Here is a 16,165-nt window from a genome sequence, read left to right as displayed (position 1 = left end):
ATTCAGTTATTGGTGAATTTTCTCCTAGACACTTGTGAACATTGATTTTAAACTATTATATTATCTGCGGATAACAACAGCATTGATTTTAAACATTTCAATATTTTCTGTTTTCTGATTATGCTGGTTATTTCCTTCAACAGAAGACAAAACAGTGGTAAAGGTAGTGCCTTGTTTATCCCTAATTTAATAAGGATGCAAACTGTGCTTCCCCATTTAAAAAGAGGTTTGCATAACATTTGCTAAGGAAAAATACATCAATTTACATATTTTTGTTGTTTTATCAGAAATGAGTGATTGTATTAATCTATTTTCATGCTGCTGATAAAGACATACCTGGGTCTGGGCAATTTACAAAAGAAAGTGGTTTATTGGACTTACAGTTCCACATGGCTGGGGAGGCCTCACAATCATGGCAGAAGGCGCAAGGCACGTCTCATATGGCAGCAGACAAGAGAAGGGAGTTTATGCAGGGGAACTCCTCTTTTTAAAACCATCAGATCTCATAAGACTTATTCACTATCATGAGAACAGCACGAGAAAGGCCCACCCCATAATTCAATTAGCTCCCACTGGGTCTCTCCCACAACACATGGAAATTCAAGATGAGATTTGGGTGAGGACACAGCTAAATCATATCATTCCACCCAGCCCCTCACAAACATCATGTCCTCATATTTCAGAACCAATCATGCCTTCCCAACAGTCCTCTAAAGTCTTCATTTATTTCAGCATTAACTCACAATTCAAAGTCTCGTTTGAGACAAGGCAAGTCCCTTCTGCCTATGAGCCTGTAAAATTAAAAGCAAGTTAGTTACTTCCTAGATAGAATGGGGGCACAGCTATTGGGTAAATATAGCTGTTCCAAATGGGAGAAATTGGCCAAAACAAAGGGTGTACAGCCCCCATGCAAGTCCTAAATCCAGCAGGGCAGTCAAATCTTAAAGCTCCAAAATGATTTCCTTTGACTCCATATCTCGCATCTGGGTCACATTAAAGCAAGAGGTGGGTGCCCAGTGTCTGGGGAAGCTCTGCTCCTGTGGCCTTGCAGGGTATAGCCTTCTTCCCAGCTGCTTTCATGGGCTGGCATTGAGTGTCTGTGGCTTTTCCAGGCACACAGTGCAAGCTGTCAGTGGATCTACCATTCTGGGGTCTGGAGAACAGTGGCCATCTTCTCACAGCTCCACTAGTTGGTGCCCCAGTAGGGACTCTGTGTGGAGGCTCCGACTCCACATTTCCCTTTTGCACTGACCTAGCAGAGGTTCTCCATGAGGCCCCCACCCCTGCAGCAAACTTCTGCCGGTATAGGTGTTTCCATGTAGTTTCCATGGAGGTTCCCAAACCTCAATTCTTGACTTCTGTGCCCCTGTAGGCTCAACACCACATGGAAACTGCCAAGGCTTGGGCTTCCACCCTCTGAAGTCACAGTTCAAGCTCTATGTTGGCCTCTTTCAGCCACAGCTGGAGCAGCTGGCATGCAGAGCACCAAGTCCTTAGGCTGCATACAGCACGGGGACCCTGGGCCTGACCCACAAAACCACTTTTTTCTTCTAGGCCTCTGGACCTGTGATGGGAGGGGCTGCCATGAAGACCTCTGACATGCCCTGGGGACATGTTCCCCATTGTCTTGGGTATTAATATTAGGCTTCTTGTTACTTCTGCAAATTTCTGCACCTGGCACGAATTTCTCCTCAGAAAATGGGATTTTCTTTTCTATCACATTGTCAGGCTGCAAATTTTCCAAACTTCTATGCTCTGCTTCCCTTATGAAACTGAATGCCTTTAACAGCACCCAAGTCACCTATTGAATACTTTGCTGCTTAGAAATTACTTCTCCTGGATACCCTAAATCATCTTTCTCAAGTTCAAAGTTCCACAGATCTCTAGGGCAGGGGCAAAATGCTTCCAGTCTCTTTACTAAAACATAACAAAAGTCACCTTTGTTATAGTTCCCAACAGTTTCCTCATTTCCATCTGAGACCACCTCAGCATGGAATTTATTGTCCATATCACTATCAGCATTTTGGGCAAAGCAATTCAACAAGTCTCTGGGGAGTTCCAGACTTTACCACATTTTCCTATCTTCTTCTGAGCCCTCCAAACTGTTCCAACCTCTGCCTGTTACCCATTTCCAAAGCTAGTTCCACATTTTCGGGTATCTTTTCAGCAGCACCTCACTCTACTGGTTCCAATTTACTGTATTAGTCCGTTTTCATGCTGCTGATAAAGACATACCCATGACTGGGCAATTTACAAAAGAAAGAGGTTTATTGGACTTATGGTCTCATGTGTCTAGCGAGGCCTCACAATCATGGTGGAAAGTGAAAGGCATATCTCACATGGCAGCAGACAAGAGAAAAGAACTTGTGCAGGGGAACTCCCTTTTTTAAAACCATCAGATCTTGTGAGACTTATTCACTGTCACGAGAACGGCATGGGAAAGACCCTCCTCCAGGATTCAATTACCTCCCACTGGGTCCCTCCCACAACATGTGGAAATTCAAGATGAGATTTGGGTGGGAACACAGCCAAAACGTATCAGTGATAAATTTGTTAAGGGCCTTTTTAGTAATTAACCTGATTAAATAGCTTTGTCCTTAGATATCTTCATGAAGTGAGTAATAGTAAATTGTAGTAGAATATCAACCATCCTTGCATTCCAGGGAAGTATAACATTTGGTTATGAGGTATTATTTTTCCTCATGCAAATTTAATTTGTTTTTGCTGATATCTATTTCAAATTTTTATTTTGATATTTCTAAAAAACATGTTCCTTTCAAGTTTCTGAAGCTGGACCATTTTTGGAGAGGTACTTTGAATTTTTTTCTACATTGGTTATTGTCATTGGTTTATTTAGACTTCCAGTCCCTCACAGGGTCATATTTTGTGAATTATTTTTGATACTATTATTCATAACATCTGGCCTTTCAAATTTATTTGCCTTAAATTCTACAAAGCAAAGTTATAATCTTTGCTTTGTTTCATTATCATTTTCTATAATTTAGTAGTTATTCTTCTCTTTCTATTTCTTATATTTTATTGTATGTGTCTGCCTTCATGTTTCTTCTCCTTTTCTGTTTTTTTAGCTTTTGATTAAATGGGTTAAGCTCACCTATTATTAACACTTTTAAAATATAGGCCTTAAGCACATTTATATTTATTCTTAAGACCAATTCATTTCATCTAATTATGTCATTTTTTTAAATATTTCATTTACTGGGCAATATTTTTTGTTTCTTTTACTTTTAAAAAGTATTGTTGTTCTAGAGATTATTTTTAAACCAAGACCTTTAAAATTTATGAGTTGGCACAGGTTTCGGGATAGTCTCTTTCGCTTTATTAGTAATAATTAAGTGGTATGTTTTATTCTCCTTTTCTTCCTCCTTTCACAACCTTCTTTTATTAGTTATCAATACTGTTTTAATGCTAATCTTTCTATATCATAGCATCTACTACCAGTAGCTAATATTCTGGTCCAGCAAGTCTCATTCCAATTCTTCTTATATTCACTCAGATTAAAGCATAATAATTGTGAGTTAAAAACTAGAAAATGCAATCTGTTTTTTGTCACCATTAGAAACTGACATACTTTCCTTTCCTTCATGAAACACTTGTCAGTTTTCTTCTCTGCCATCAGGTCTCCTGAAAATCTTTATCCACTCACATAGAAATGGACGTCTGCAGTCTTCTCTATCTCCAGTTTTGCTTAAGTTGTTAATTATGGAAAATTTTAAAGTAGATTTCTTATTAAACTGTAAGGTTGCAGGTGAGCATCTGGAGAGATTCAAATTATAGTAACTTGTGCTTTCTCTCTTTTTTAGGGAGCAAAGGTAGAGTTTTTTTCATGATGTGTGCTATATATCACTATGATTTACATTATATTGTAATGTTATCTTAAACACTTCTCCAAATAAGCAACTCAAGATAATCAGTTATCTTTGGACAGGAAACAAGAAACTGCAACCACTTCCGATGCTCTTTTGAAACTACGTTCTGAGTATATAATTCAAAAACATCTCAAAAAAAAAAAAAAAGCTCAATAGCAACAACAAGAAAACAAAAACAAGTTTATAAATACACCCATTTCTAATAGCATGACATCCATTCTCATGCACATTGAATATAGAAAATCAATATGCAAGTCATTTTATGAGTATAAATGCCAGCAGTGGCTTCCTATATCAGGTGGGGCCTCATGAAGAGCCAGATAGAGAATAGAAACTCATTTTTTTTTGATAATATGATTCTGAAAGATTCACTCATGCTAAAAAATGCTAAGTTCTAAATGATCTGCTTATTAAATTTATAATGTACACAAAACTATATATTTTTTCTAGTATTTCGGAAATCCTACATGTCATTCTCAGAAAAATTAAATTAAAAAGCTGTGGTAATCATGGAAAAAAGAATATAGATGAACTTCAAGACTACTTTAGGCTTCAGGAAAAGATTGAGAATTATATCTGTGCTTTTAATTCATGCTGCTCCACAGAAGTCTATTCCAAGTTATATTTTTTCCAATGTTTTCATTGTGGTAAGATATATATAATGTAAATTTATCATGTAGGCCATGTTTAAGCTTATATTTCAATAGTATAGAGTACATCTGCATTACTGTGAAATCATGAATACAATCTCTCCATAACACTTTTCTTCTTGCAAAACTGGATCTCTATACTCATCAAACAATAATTTCCATTTTTTCCTCTCTTTAGCCCTGGCAGGTGCCATTCTACTTTCTGTATCTATGATTTTGACAACTCTAAGTATCTCACATAAGTAGAATCATACAGTATTTGTCTTTTTGTGACTGGATTATGTCACTTAGCCTTATGTCTTCAAATTTCAGCTTTGTTGTAAAAGATATCAGAATTTTTTTCCTTTGAAAGACTGAATAAAATTATATTGTATGTATATTCCACATTTTGACAAAAAAACTGTTCGTTTAGCAGTTTCGTCCCATCCCTTTGTCATTAATGTCACAAAGTTACATTCTTATACACCATGTTCAAATACAATTAATAATTTTAATGATTTAGTCCCTTAAATTATGTAGAAAACAAAAAGTAGAGTTATGTATTATTGTTATAATAATACTACCTTTTAATGATTGCTCACATATCTATATTGACCGTTTCTGAGAACTTTATTTCTTCATACTGCCTTGACTTACTGAATAGTGTCCCCATATTTCAAATTGCAGGCCTGTTCTTAGCAATGTTTGTAAAACATGGTATTGTGATAACCGTCTCTCTTAGCTTTTGTTTATCTGAGGATGTCTTCATTTCTCCTTCACTTTAAAAAAAAACAGTTTTGCTGGATATAGAATTCTTAGTTGACAGTAATTTTTTCTTTTAGAACTTTAAATGTATTGGTTCATTGGCTTCTGGCCTCCAAAGTCTCGAATGAAAACCTGCTGATAATCTTGTTAAGGATCCCAATCATTTTGCGATGAGTAACTTCTTCACTGCTCCTTTTAAATTTATTTGTCTTTTAATAGTTTGATTATAATATCCCTTGGTATGGGCCTCTTTGAGTTCATCCTAGTTGATGTTGATTGAGTTTCTTGAATGTCTATATGCATTTTTCCATCAATTTTGGCCATTATTTCTTGAATATTTTCTCCTTTCTTTCACTCTTCTAACACATTATGTAATTAGTTTGTTTGATGGTGTACCACAGGTTTGTAAATTTCTGTTCATTTTTTCTTTAATCTTATTATACTTTCCATTTCTCAGATTTAATAATTTCCCCATTGTCCTATATTTAAGTTGTTGATTATTTCTTTCACTTGTTCAATTCAGCCTTTGAATTTCTCTAGTGAATTTTTTATTAGTTTCCTATCCCTCTATTGATATTTCCATTGTGTTCATCATTTTCTTCTCCACATCTTCTTTTAGTTCTTTGAGTATCTTTAAGGCACTTGTTTTAAAGTCTTTGCACAGTAGATCCATCAAAAGGTCTTTTTAGATATAGTTTCTGTTGATTTTTTTTTCCCTTTGGATGGGCCATATTTTTCATCTTTTTTTTATTTTTTATTTTTTTTTTGCCTTCTGATTTTTTTGTTGTTGTTGAAAACCGTATATATGAATCAAATAATATGGTAACTCTGAAAATCAGATTCTTTCTCCTCCTCAGAGTTTGATGAATGCTTTGCTTTGTTTTTGTTGTAGTCAGTCTCTGTGCTGAGCATCAGCCTGAGGTAGAAACTTGAGATCTTCTCAGATGTTTGCTGAGGCTTTCCCGGTGCATGCGACATGACTGCTAGTTTCCCCTGTATGTTGATGTCCTAGTATTCAATGTCTGGCTGGCTTCCAAAAGAGAAAAATGAAGGGAGAATAGAAAGGATGCTGATCTTTTAAATTGTTGGGAAATCGCTTCAGCAATATAACAAAGGAGGCTAGGGGTAAGACAACAGTGGTTGCTATCTCTGTGTCTGAACCTCTGTGATCAGAAGCAATCACTTACAGTACATATTCCTGATATTTGGAGAACAGATTTCTTTTTTTCCATCCTGGCTCCCACGTGTGTGTGCAACCTACTTCACGAACACATGCACGACTGCCTGTCCCGGGGTTGATGAGTGAGGAATGGGTGACTACCACGTTCAGAGCTAAAATTGCCTGAAACTAACCAAAATTTGCTATCCAAGAATTGTCCTGGATGTTGAAAGCCTTCAATAGACTCCAGAGTTCCAAAATAGTTGCACTGGACAGATTGTGCCTATGCGATTGTTGTCTAGGTGGAGAAACAGATTACTGGTGCTTTCTACTCATCCATCTTCCCAGAATTCTCTATCCAAAGTTACCTTTATATGCATTGCAAAATGTTAATTAGCATGTGTATGTAACATACATTCTTTATATTATAAAACCCACAAAATGCCATTATTTTGAAAGAATAGTGTAGGTAGTTAATGTTTGGTAGTAAATGGGTCATTTGTGCATTTTTGTGCAGCTAAATTATTATACAGCATTAGTCTAGCACACTATTGTCAGAGACAGTTCCAAATAATATGCTGTGGGTGAGAATGTTTGCATTCCCTAATGCCATTCCATATTATAAACCAGGTGGGTTCTCCCACATTGTTTCAGATAAATAACTATTGTTAAAAAATAAATTCATGCTTCCATACATCCTAGGGCACCTTGTACAAAATTGTAGATTATAATTGCACAAAACTGTGAATAAACACCTGCAACTATTCAAAACAAGGTGCCCCTTGGGATCTTCCAAGCAAATTTTTGAATGCCATATAGCTCATATTTTAAATTAGCTCATCCCAAACATACCCATTAAATTCAGCAAAAATCTGTTAAACTTTTATTATTTTCCTTTCTTTTTGCACAGAGAAGTAAAACAGAATACTTTCTATTCATATCAGTATAGAAAATATATCTATTGCAGTGTGGAACTCAGGTGGCTCAGTGCTAAGTATATATGTAACACAGAAACAAAAAAAGCATAGTCAAATAAATGATTTATAAGGACATGAAATACAATGAATGACACTAGAAAACATTAATGTGAAAAAACTACCATAGTACAAACTAAAATACTATATAAACTATCTACAAACACCACCAACTTCTATTTACTTGATGAGCAGTGGTTATACACAAGATAGTTACTTCTTTTGGGAAAAAGACATTTTCAGTGATTGGTCTACCTTTACTGCTTATTATTTACAGGAAACTAAATGTTTGGTGCTATGTAGGATAAGATTCTATAGCATTCTACTGTCTTGCACAATAATCTTGGCAAATATAATTTCATATGTTTATCCAAATAATCTTTTGATATGACGATTATTATTTTACATATAAGGAAATTGATCACTTGCCAACCTGTTGACTTTCTCAAGGTCAGAGCTAGAGAGAAGCAGATCCAAGATTTCCAGCTCCATCTATTTGATTCCAAGTCCTGGATTCTTGACACCACCAGTCTAAATATATAAACAAAATGTGGTCCTCGTCTTCAATAAAATTACAAATTAGCACTTATGGCATGAAGAAAAAAATACATAATTGTAAAGAACCAATGATACTGTTAACATTTAGTATTGGCTGTGAGATAAAGGGCTAAAGTTAGATGTCAGCATCTTTGGCCACAACTCTGAAATGAATAACCACCACCAACAACTTCTTTGGCTGCAAATAATCATGCAGTATGCAAGCATCTTTGATATTCCCAGTTACAATTTCAGCTCCCTGTGAATTTGTAAACATACAGGAGTGTAAAGAAAAATGTCTCTCCCTGAAGAATTCGAACTTTTTGCAGATAACCAAGACTGCTGTGGCCAGTGCTTTTAGGCCTTTTCTCCATGGGAAACTCTGTCACTTTACTTCAGTCTCTCATGCTGTTGTTTTTTTTTTAAGCTAACATATCTCCGTTGCAAGTCAGCATGGTTTGTCCAGCAGCTGTCACTTTGCAGCAATCAATGGCCATATTTTATCGCTTTGGGTTATATTTCCTTGTAACCATTATCTCTAAATTCAACCTCCAGAAAAATCTTTGCGGTCCCTTGACAGAACATTATGTTGTTGAAATTAACTGAAGAAGAGCAAAATAAAATTTGAACCTTTCTATATTTCCCATTTATGGGAAATTTAAAAGTATGTGGCAAAAGTAAATTAAAAGAATCATAGACTAGGGCCTGGCACGGAGGATCACGCCTGTAATCCCAGCACTTTGAAAGGCCGAGGCAGGCGGATCATGAGTTCAGGAGATCAAGACCATCCTGGCTAACATGGTGAAACCCTGTCTCTACTAAAAATACAAAAAAAAAAAAAAAAAAAAAAAAAACCGATGTGGTGGCACGTGCCTGTAGTCCCAGCTACTCGGGAGGCTGAGGCAGGAGAATAGTGTGAACCCAGGAGGCAGAGCTTGCAGTGAGCTGAGGTCGCGCCACTGCACTCCAGCCTGGGCAATAGAGCAAGACTCCATCTCAAAAAAAAAAAAAAAACATAGACTAACATTGATATATTGCAAATATATACTACCATAATTGATGGGGCTCATTTTATCAATAAATGTATATGGTCATACAAATTATATAATATATAAGTTATTGCATCATTTTTTATTAAAATAATGTGGAGCATTAATTTGGGGAATGTTCATTAAGAGAATAGGTAAATGTTCAATTAATCATTTTCAAAAATAATGTAAGGTAAATAATATGCCAGTTTTATACTTTTTTTTAATCAAAAAAAGATGAGCCAGCCATTTCTTAGAGGAGTTGGTTCCCCGAGTTGGAACTAACAGGTATCTGTCACTTGATTATTTCATTTGATAGATTTGATAGGGTCCAGAGCCTCAGCAACTGCTTTTCAAGATCAGAAATTCAGCTTCATCTGTGACCTCAGAGTGAATAAATTGCTTAGGCACTGGCTTGCACAAACAAATATCTATACATATATCTATGTCTATGTGTGTGTCCTCTATCTTGATCTTATCCATAAATCATAACATCACATTTCATATTACAAGAGATATATAAATTTTATGGATACCCATAGATACCCATGCCAACATATAAGTGAGCCTCCTACCTGGTAGCAAAGAACCTGAGTGGCCACATCATAATTAGAAGATCATTTAGTAGGTATAGAAACAATAATAGGAGTACTATGGATTTGATAAACAATTAATTTAGACCATGAAGAACCTTAATAAATCACTCTGTCTGCTGAGTATGAAATTTCCTTCTGTTTTTCAGAATTCTCATATCTCCCCTGTATCATGCTATGTAAACACAATGAAATTTTGGCAACAGGCTCTACTTCTAGACTTTGCGAAGACATTCTTCTGTATAAAGGCATTATTTGCTGCAGGCATTTTAATATTAATGAATCAGTTATAGATTTTTTTACATGAATCGGCTCACATATGCCTCCCTAGGATGTTTATTCTGTTAACTTAAAAATAATTAAAAGGGTCAGATTCTAACTTAAAGAGCGTATTTATTTATTCATTTATTTATTGAGACAGAGTCTCACTCTGTCACCAGGCTGGAGTGCAGTGGCATGACCTTTTATTTATATTTATTTATTTATTTGGACAGGGTCTGTCTCGGTTGCCCAGGTTAGGGTGCAGTGGCTTGATCAAAGCTTACTACAGCCTTGACCTCCTGGGCTCAAGTGATCCTCCCACTTCAGACTACCTGAGTATCTGGGGCTACACTTGCAAGCCGCCATGCCCAGCTGGATTTTTTTAATAGAGACAAGATCTTACTGTGTTTCCCAGTCTGGTCTTGAACTCTTGAGCTCAAGTGATCCTCCGGCCTCAGCCTCTTAAAGTGCTTGGGTTACAGGTGTAGGCTACCATACCCAGCCCTTAAAGAGTTTATTTAAGTGTAAAGATTGAGGACAGCCACCTGGGAAGTACAGATTTTAAAGAATGGAAGTCAGCATTTTCTAAGCATAGATGTTTGAGATTGTTTATATAGACAAAGCTTAGGAAAATTTAATAGACTTTTAATTTTTTACTGTAAGGCTCAATGTGTAGTTACAATGGTCTGGTTAGGTGAGGTGGTCTTTTTGGGGGGGGGAAGTCCATATTTAGCTTTTTATGTTGCAGATGTGATAGTTACAGGGTCTTGGGCATCCTCACATCTGAGCTTGGTAAATGGCAATAAAGAGGAAGTTACTTTACAAGAAAGTTCAGTGATTGGAAATGGCACAGTTCTGATATCTGGTCTCTCCTGGTCATTTATAGAATAAAAACAATGAGGAAGAGAGTTAATCTCTAATTTTAGAAGCAGAAGTTGTAAAAATGTTACATGACTCAATCTAAAGGGCTTCACTTCTCCCTTGACATAATACACTTAAGGAGTCTTAAACTTTATTCTCCTTTGCAATTTCCCTCACTTTTCTTGATTTCCTCTGCCACACATTTATACCTACACCTTCATGCTTTGATGCATCCTAGTTCTATATCCTAAGGTCCTTTTCATTTACATTTCCATTTTTTTCTACTGAACAAGTATAAATTATACCAGAGAAATGAGGCCATATTTGGAATTCAGATGGCTTAGGGATATTATGTCTAAGTTTATCATAGCTTTACATGTTACCTCTGGATTGAAAAGAGAGAAATAACATCATATTACATCATGCATGACATTTTTTCAGAGACAGGACTGTGGGAGGCATTAGCTATTTGATAAAAGGTTTGCAAGAATTAACTGAGATTTTACTTTTTCTCTCTATGCCCTTTCACAGTGTAACTCTGCAGCTCTTTGCGAAATAGGTGTAACTATTTTCCATACCCTTGGATTTGGTTTGGCCTTGTGGCTTGCTTTGGCAGAAAGGACACTGTGGCAGTTCCAAGCCAGACCTCAAAAGGCCCTTCACAGTTTTGCTCTCGCTTTAAAAAGTTGACATGAGAAAAATTGTGGGTAAACCCGTTGGATGACCGAAGACCTGTAGCCCTCATTTCACCAACTGCCAGCCAGCCAGCTCCCAAAATAGAGCTGTGTTGCTGACTGCCTCCTGAACAGATGAATGAATGAGCTCAGCTAAGGCCAAGAGAACCGTATAGCTGAACCCAGCCAAAACTACTGACTCACAGAATCTCTAGTTAAGTAAATGGTTGTTGTTTTAAGCCCCTAAATTTTGTATGGTTTGCTACTGTCATGAGCTGAATTGTGTCCACTCTTCATTCGTATGTTGAAATCCTAACTTCTGGTATCTAGAATTACATTAACTGGTGATAAAGTAATTGCACATATAATTAGGTAAGGTTAGATGAGGTCACACTGTACTAGGATGGGATCTTAATTTAATCTGACTTGTGTCCTTACAAAGAAAGGGAATTGGCTGGGCGTGGTGGCTCATGCCTATAATCTCAGCTCTTTGGGAGGTCAAGGAGGGTGGATCACCTGTGGTCAGGAGTTCGAGACCAGCCTGGCCAACATGGCGAAACCTCATCTCTACTAAAAATATAAAAATTAGCTGGGCATGGTGACAGCTACCTGTAATCCCAGCTACCTGGGAGGCTGAGGCAGGAGAACCGCTTGAACCCAGGAGGCGGAGGTTGCAGTGAGCCGAGATTGTGCCACTACACTCCAGCTTGGACAACAAGAGCTGTTATTTATTTATAACATAAAATAACAATAATATATATAGTTTTTGAAAGTGAGAAATCAGATACACACATGCATGCAAAGAGAATACCATGTATAGATTCAAGGCGATGCTTCTATAGGCCAAGGAACACTATAGGTTGGCAGCAGACCAGCAGAAGCTAGAAGAAAGGCATGAAATCGATTCCCTCTCACAGGAACCAAACCTGACAACACCTTGTTCTTGGGCTTGTAGCCTCTGGAACTGTGAGACCATGATTTTATGTTTTTTAAGCTATCCAGTTTGTGCTTCTGTGTTGTGATGTCCCAGCAAACTAACATAGTTATGTAAGAAAGGCTAATTCAAGCCACATACTCATTTATAAGGAAATACACAACACAACCTTCACCCTCAAGGTGTTTAAATGTATTTTGAAATACATCTAAATATACATATTTGTATTAGCTCGTTCTCACGCTGCTATAATGAACTGCCCGAGACTGGGTAATGTATAAAGGGAGGAGGTTTAATTGATTCTCGGTTCTGCATTGCTGGGGAGGCCTCAGGAAACTTACAGTCATGGTGGAAGGCAAAGGAGAAGCAGGACCTTCTTCACAGGGGGGCAGGGTAGAGTGAGTGCAAGAGAGATGACCAAGTATAAAGGGTCATCGGAGAACCTCCCACCTATCTGCGCACTGGGAGGAACGCGCACTGGGGGAAGCCTCGGGAAGTTTGCAGTGCTTGCAGCGGGGATAACCTCTCCTGTTCCGGGATGGAACCTGAAATTCAATCTGCAAGGTGGGAAGCCTATACCAGCAGGACTCTTGCTCTGCCGAGCGTCCTTGTTTCCCTTTTTTCCCCCTTTTTGCCCAATAAATTCTATTTCTCTCACCCTTTGAAGTGTCTGCGTGCCTAATATTTCATGGTTGTGTGACAAGGACCCCATTTTCAGCTGAACTAATGAGAAAGTCCTACAACATAAGCAGGGGAAATGCCAGGCAGTTATGAAACCCTCAGATCTCCTGAGATTCACTCACCACCACAAGAACAGCAGGGGGTAAACCGCCCCCATGATCCAATTACCTCCATCCTTGGTCCCACCCTTGACAAGTGGTAATTATGGAGATGACAATTCAAGATGAGATTTCGGGTGGGGACACAACCAAACCATATCAGTGCTATTCAGAAAATTAAAAATATGTGCTATCTTGCAGTGTTGGTAGTGAATAATGAGGGCCATGTATTTTGCCATTATTTAGGGAAGGAAGAATTGACTGTGTAGTTACAAGTCTTCATGTGAGAAATATGCTTGTGTGGCTGTATCTTAAAGAATAAAGAGATCATGAAAAATGGAAGAGAGTAGAAGAGATGGTAGAAACGAAAGTCCAGGAGCTCAAATGAAGACATGTTTATGGAAAAATGCTTGAGTCAAATCAATTATTTGAAAATGGATTATACTGAGGAATTGAAGAAAATAAACGTGCAGTTTGTAGGTATTATAGACCAGAAAGGCTCAAGATCTCATAAAGCTTAGTCATACCATTTAAACATTATTTTATAAGTACTGAAAAAATTATGAATGGAAACTTTACACAAATAAACTTTAATTTGCAGATAAAATGTATGGAAGTGATAAAGGTTAGTGAAGAAAAACCACTTAGAAACTTCTCACCCCATTCTTGCTGATGAAATTCTGGAGAATGCTGGTAACTTATGGAAAAAATGGCTGGCATTAACAAATATTTGTAGGGCTTGATAAGTTGTAACGGGCTTTTAGCTTTGGATAGGTGGTTTAATTTTGCCACCATTAGTTTTAAAAAATGGGACAGTTGGAAAGAGCCCTCGTTTTCTGGAAAAAATTTGAAGTTTAGATTTTAATTACTCTGAAGTTAAAGTGTTTGCAGAACATATAAATGAAAATAATCAGCCTTGGCCGGGCGCGGTGGCTCAAGCCTGTAATCCCAGCACTTTGGGAGGCCGAGATGGGCGGATCAGGAGGTCAGGAGATCGAGACCATCCTGGCTAACACGGTGAAAAACCGTCTCTACTAAAAAATACAAAAAACTAGCCGGGCGTGGTGGCGGGAGCCTGTAGTCCCAGCTACTCGGGAGGCTGAGGCAGGAGAATGGCGGGAACCCGGGAGGCGGAGCTTGCAGTGAGCGGAGATAGCGCCACTGCACTCCAGCCTGGGCGACAGAGCAAGACTACGTCTCAAAATAAAATAAAATAAAATAATCAGCCTTTAGTGAGCCATAGCTAACAGCAGAGGTCAAAGTGACTGTGCATAGTTACAAATCTTTTAATTCAACTGCCTGTTTCCTCTAGGTCATTAAATCTCAGTTAGGTTAAATAGAAAAGTGCTAGAGAGGAGTCCATATTGAAACCAGCAACGAATTTAGGTAACCTCTGCTCACATGTGCATGTCCAAGCAAGATGGTGCCCAAAGCAGCCAGGCACATTCTCTTGTGTTAGAAACGAGTGGCCCTACTAGCATTGTTCACAGAATTCTAAACACCTCACAATGAACAGGTATATGATTTCATAACCTGAAGAATGATGCATGTAGTTGCCAATCAGGAAAGTAGATTTGTCAAAAATCAGCATTTGCCTCTTAGTGGGGAAAATACTAGAAATGACTATTTATTTTGCATGTCTCTCAAAACTGGCAGTCACACATATTTACTATTTTACTTCAGTTTTACTCAGGCTGAAGGATGACTTCCTTTCTTTTAAAAATATCTTCTCAAGCTCTGCAATGTTAATTTGAATATAGGATGAGCAGTGGTATCCTAAATTACTCTTTCCAATACAGTTAAAAAATTTACCTAACGATGTTAGTGTCACGTAGTAACATACATTCCTGGCAGGATCTCACATTTACATCATCTAATACATCTAGAAAACAGTTGGTGTGCCCTGCACTTAGAATCTTGCTGTACACCTTTTTTCAATAGTAATCAATAATGAACAAAAAGACACACAGCACAGCTGGAGAACCCAGTCATCTCGTTCAAATAAACTAGCTTATTAAAAAGGGAAAATTCATGAATACTATACAAAAATACATTCTAGTCAGGTATGATGGCTCACGCTTGTAATCCCAGCTACTCAGGAAACTAAGTCAGGAGGATTCCTTGCGACCAGGAGCTCAAGACCACCCTGGACAACATAGTGAGAGCTCATTAAAACAAAACAAAACAAAACAAAACAAAACCAAAAAAAAAATGGCAACAACAACAGCAAAAAAAAAAAAAAAACTATTCTGGGAATTTCAACTGGTGTAATTTTCTCAGAAACAAAATCTGAAGCTCCAAGAGAATTAGAGATTTTTAAGGAAATACAAGAGTAGAAAACAGTATAGAGTGAGTAAAAAAGGTGGAATATTGATGGAGAAGACAGATAAATCGATGTTTTGAAAACAGAATTTGCTTCCAAAGATGATGGTAGGCAGATCCAGAATAATTCCTATATTATAAACGTTAAGATAAAGAGGTTCATACTATTACATTTTCTAGGTTCACAATTCTCATACGTTAGAATTTAGAAGTATTCTAAGCACGTGCATCAATGCTCTTTCCAAACTCATTGTGGGGAAATCCATACACATACCATGTATATAACACAATAACATAAAACCAGGTTAGTTAGGCATGTAATTGTGCTGGTCTCCTGGAATTCTTTCTGTAATTTCAAAGCCCAAAAAGTAAACTATTGAACTGAATCAGAAGTTGAATAAATACCCCATATGTGTTTGTTATACATAATGGATGTTTTCTGTTTTTAACATTTAATGTATAAAGATAAATTTTCAAATGCTCCAGAGTATTATCAACCCATGTCATTTGTTATCACTGGTGCTGAATTCTTTATCATGATTCACACACACACTGCGTGCTCTTAAGGAAAAGCATTTCATAGCAGATCATTTATCCTGTACTTTTAGTATATACAAATCTCTACAGGAAGGCTGAATTTATGGTTAACAAGCTATGCATAAGGATTTCTAATTGTAACCATTACTATTCTGAATAAAGAGGAAATAAAAATTGAACTGTAGAAATCAAAACAACTATAGATTTTGGTTTAAATCAGTTATA

Source organism: Trachypithecus francoisi, unplaced genomic scaffold (genome assembly GCF_009764315.1).
Source record: "Trachypithecus francoisi isolate TF-2019V2 unplaced genomic scaffold, Tfra_2.0 Lachesis_group1, whole genome shotgun sequence".
Classification (NCBI taxonomy): domain Eukaryota; kingdom Metazoa; phylum Chordata; class Mammalia; order Primates; family Cercopithecidae; genus Trachypithecus; species Trachypithecus francoisi.
The sequence above is the reverse complement of the archived record's forward strand: the minus strand, read 5'-3'. Positions refer to the sequence as shown.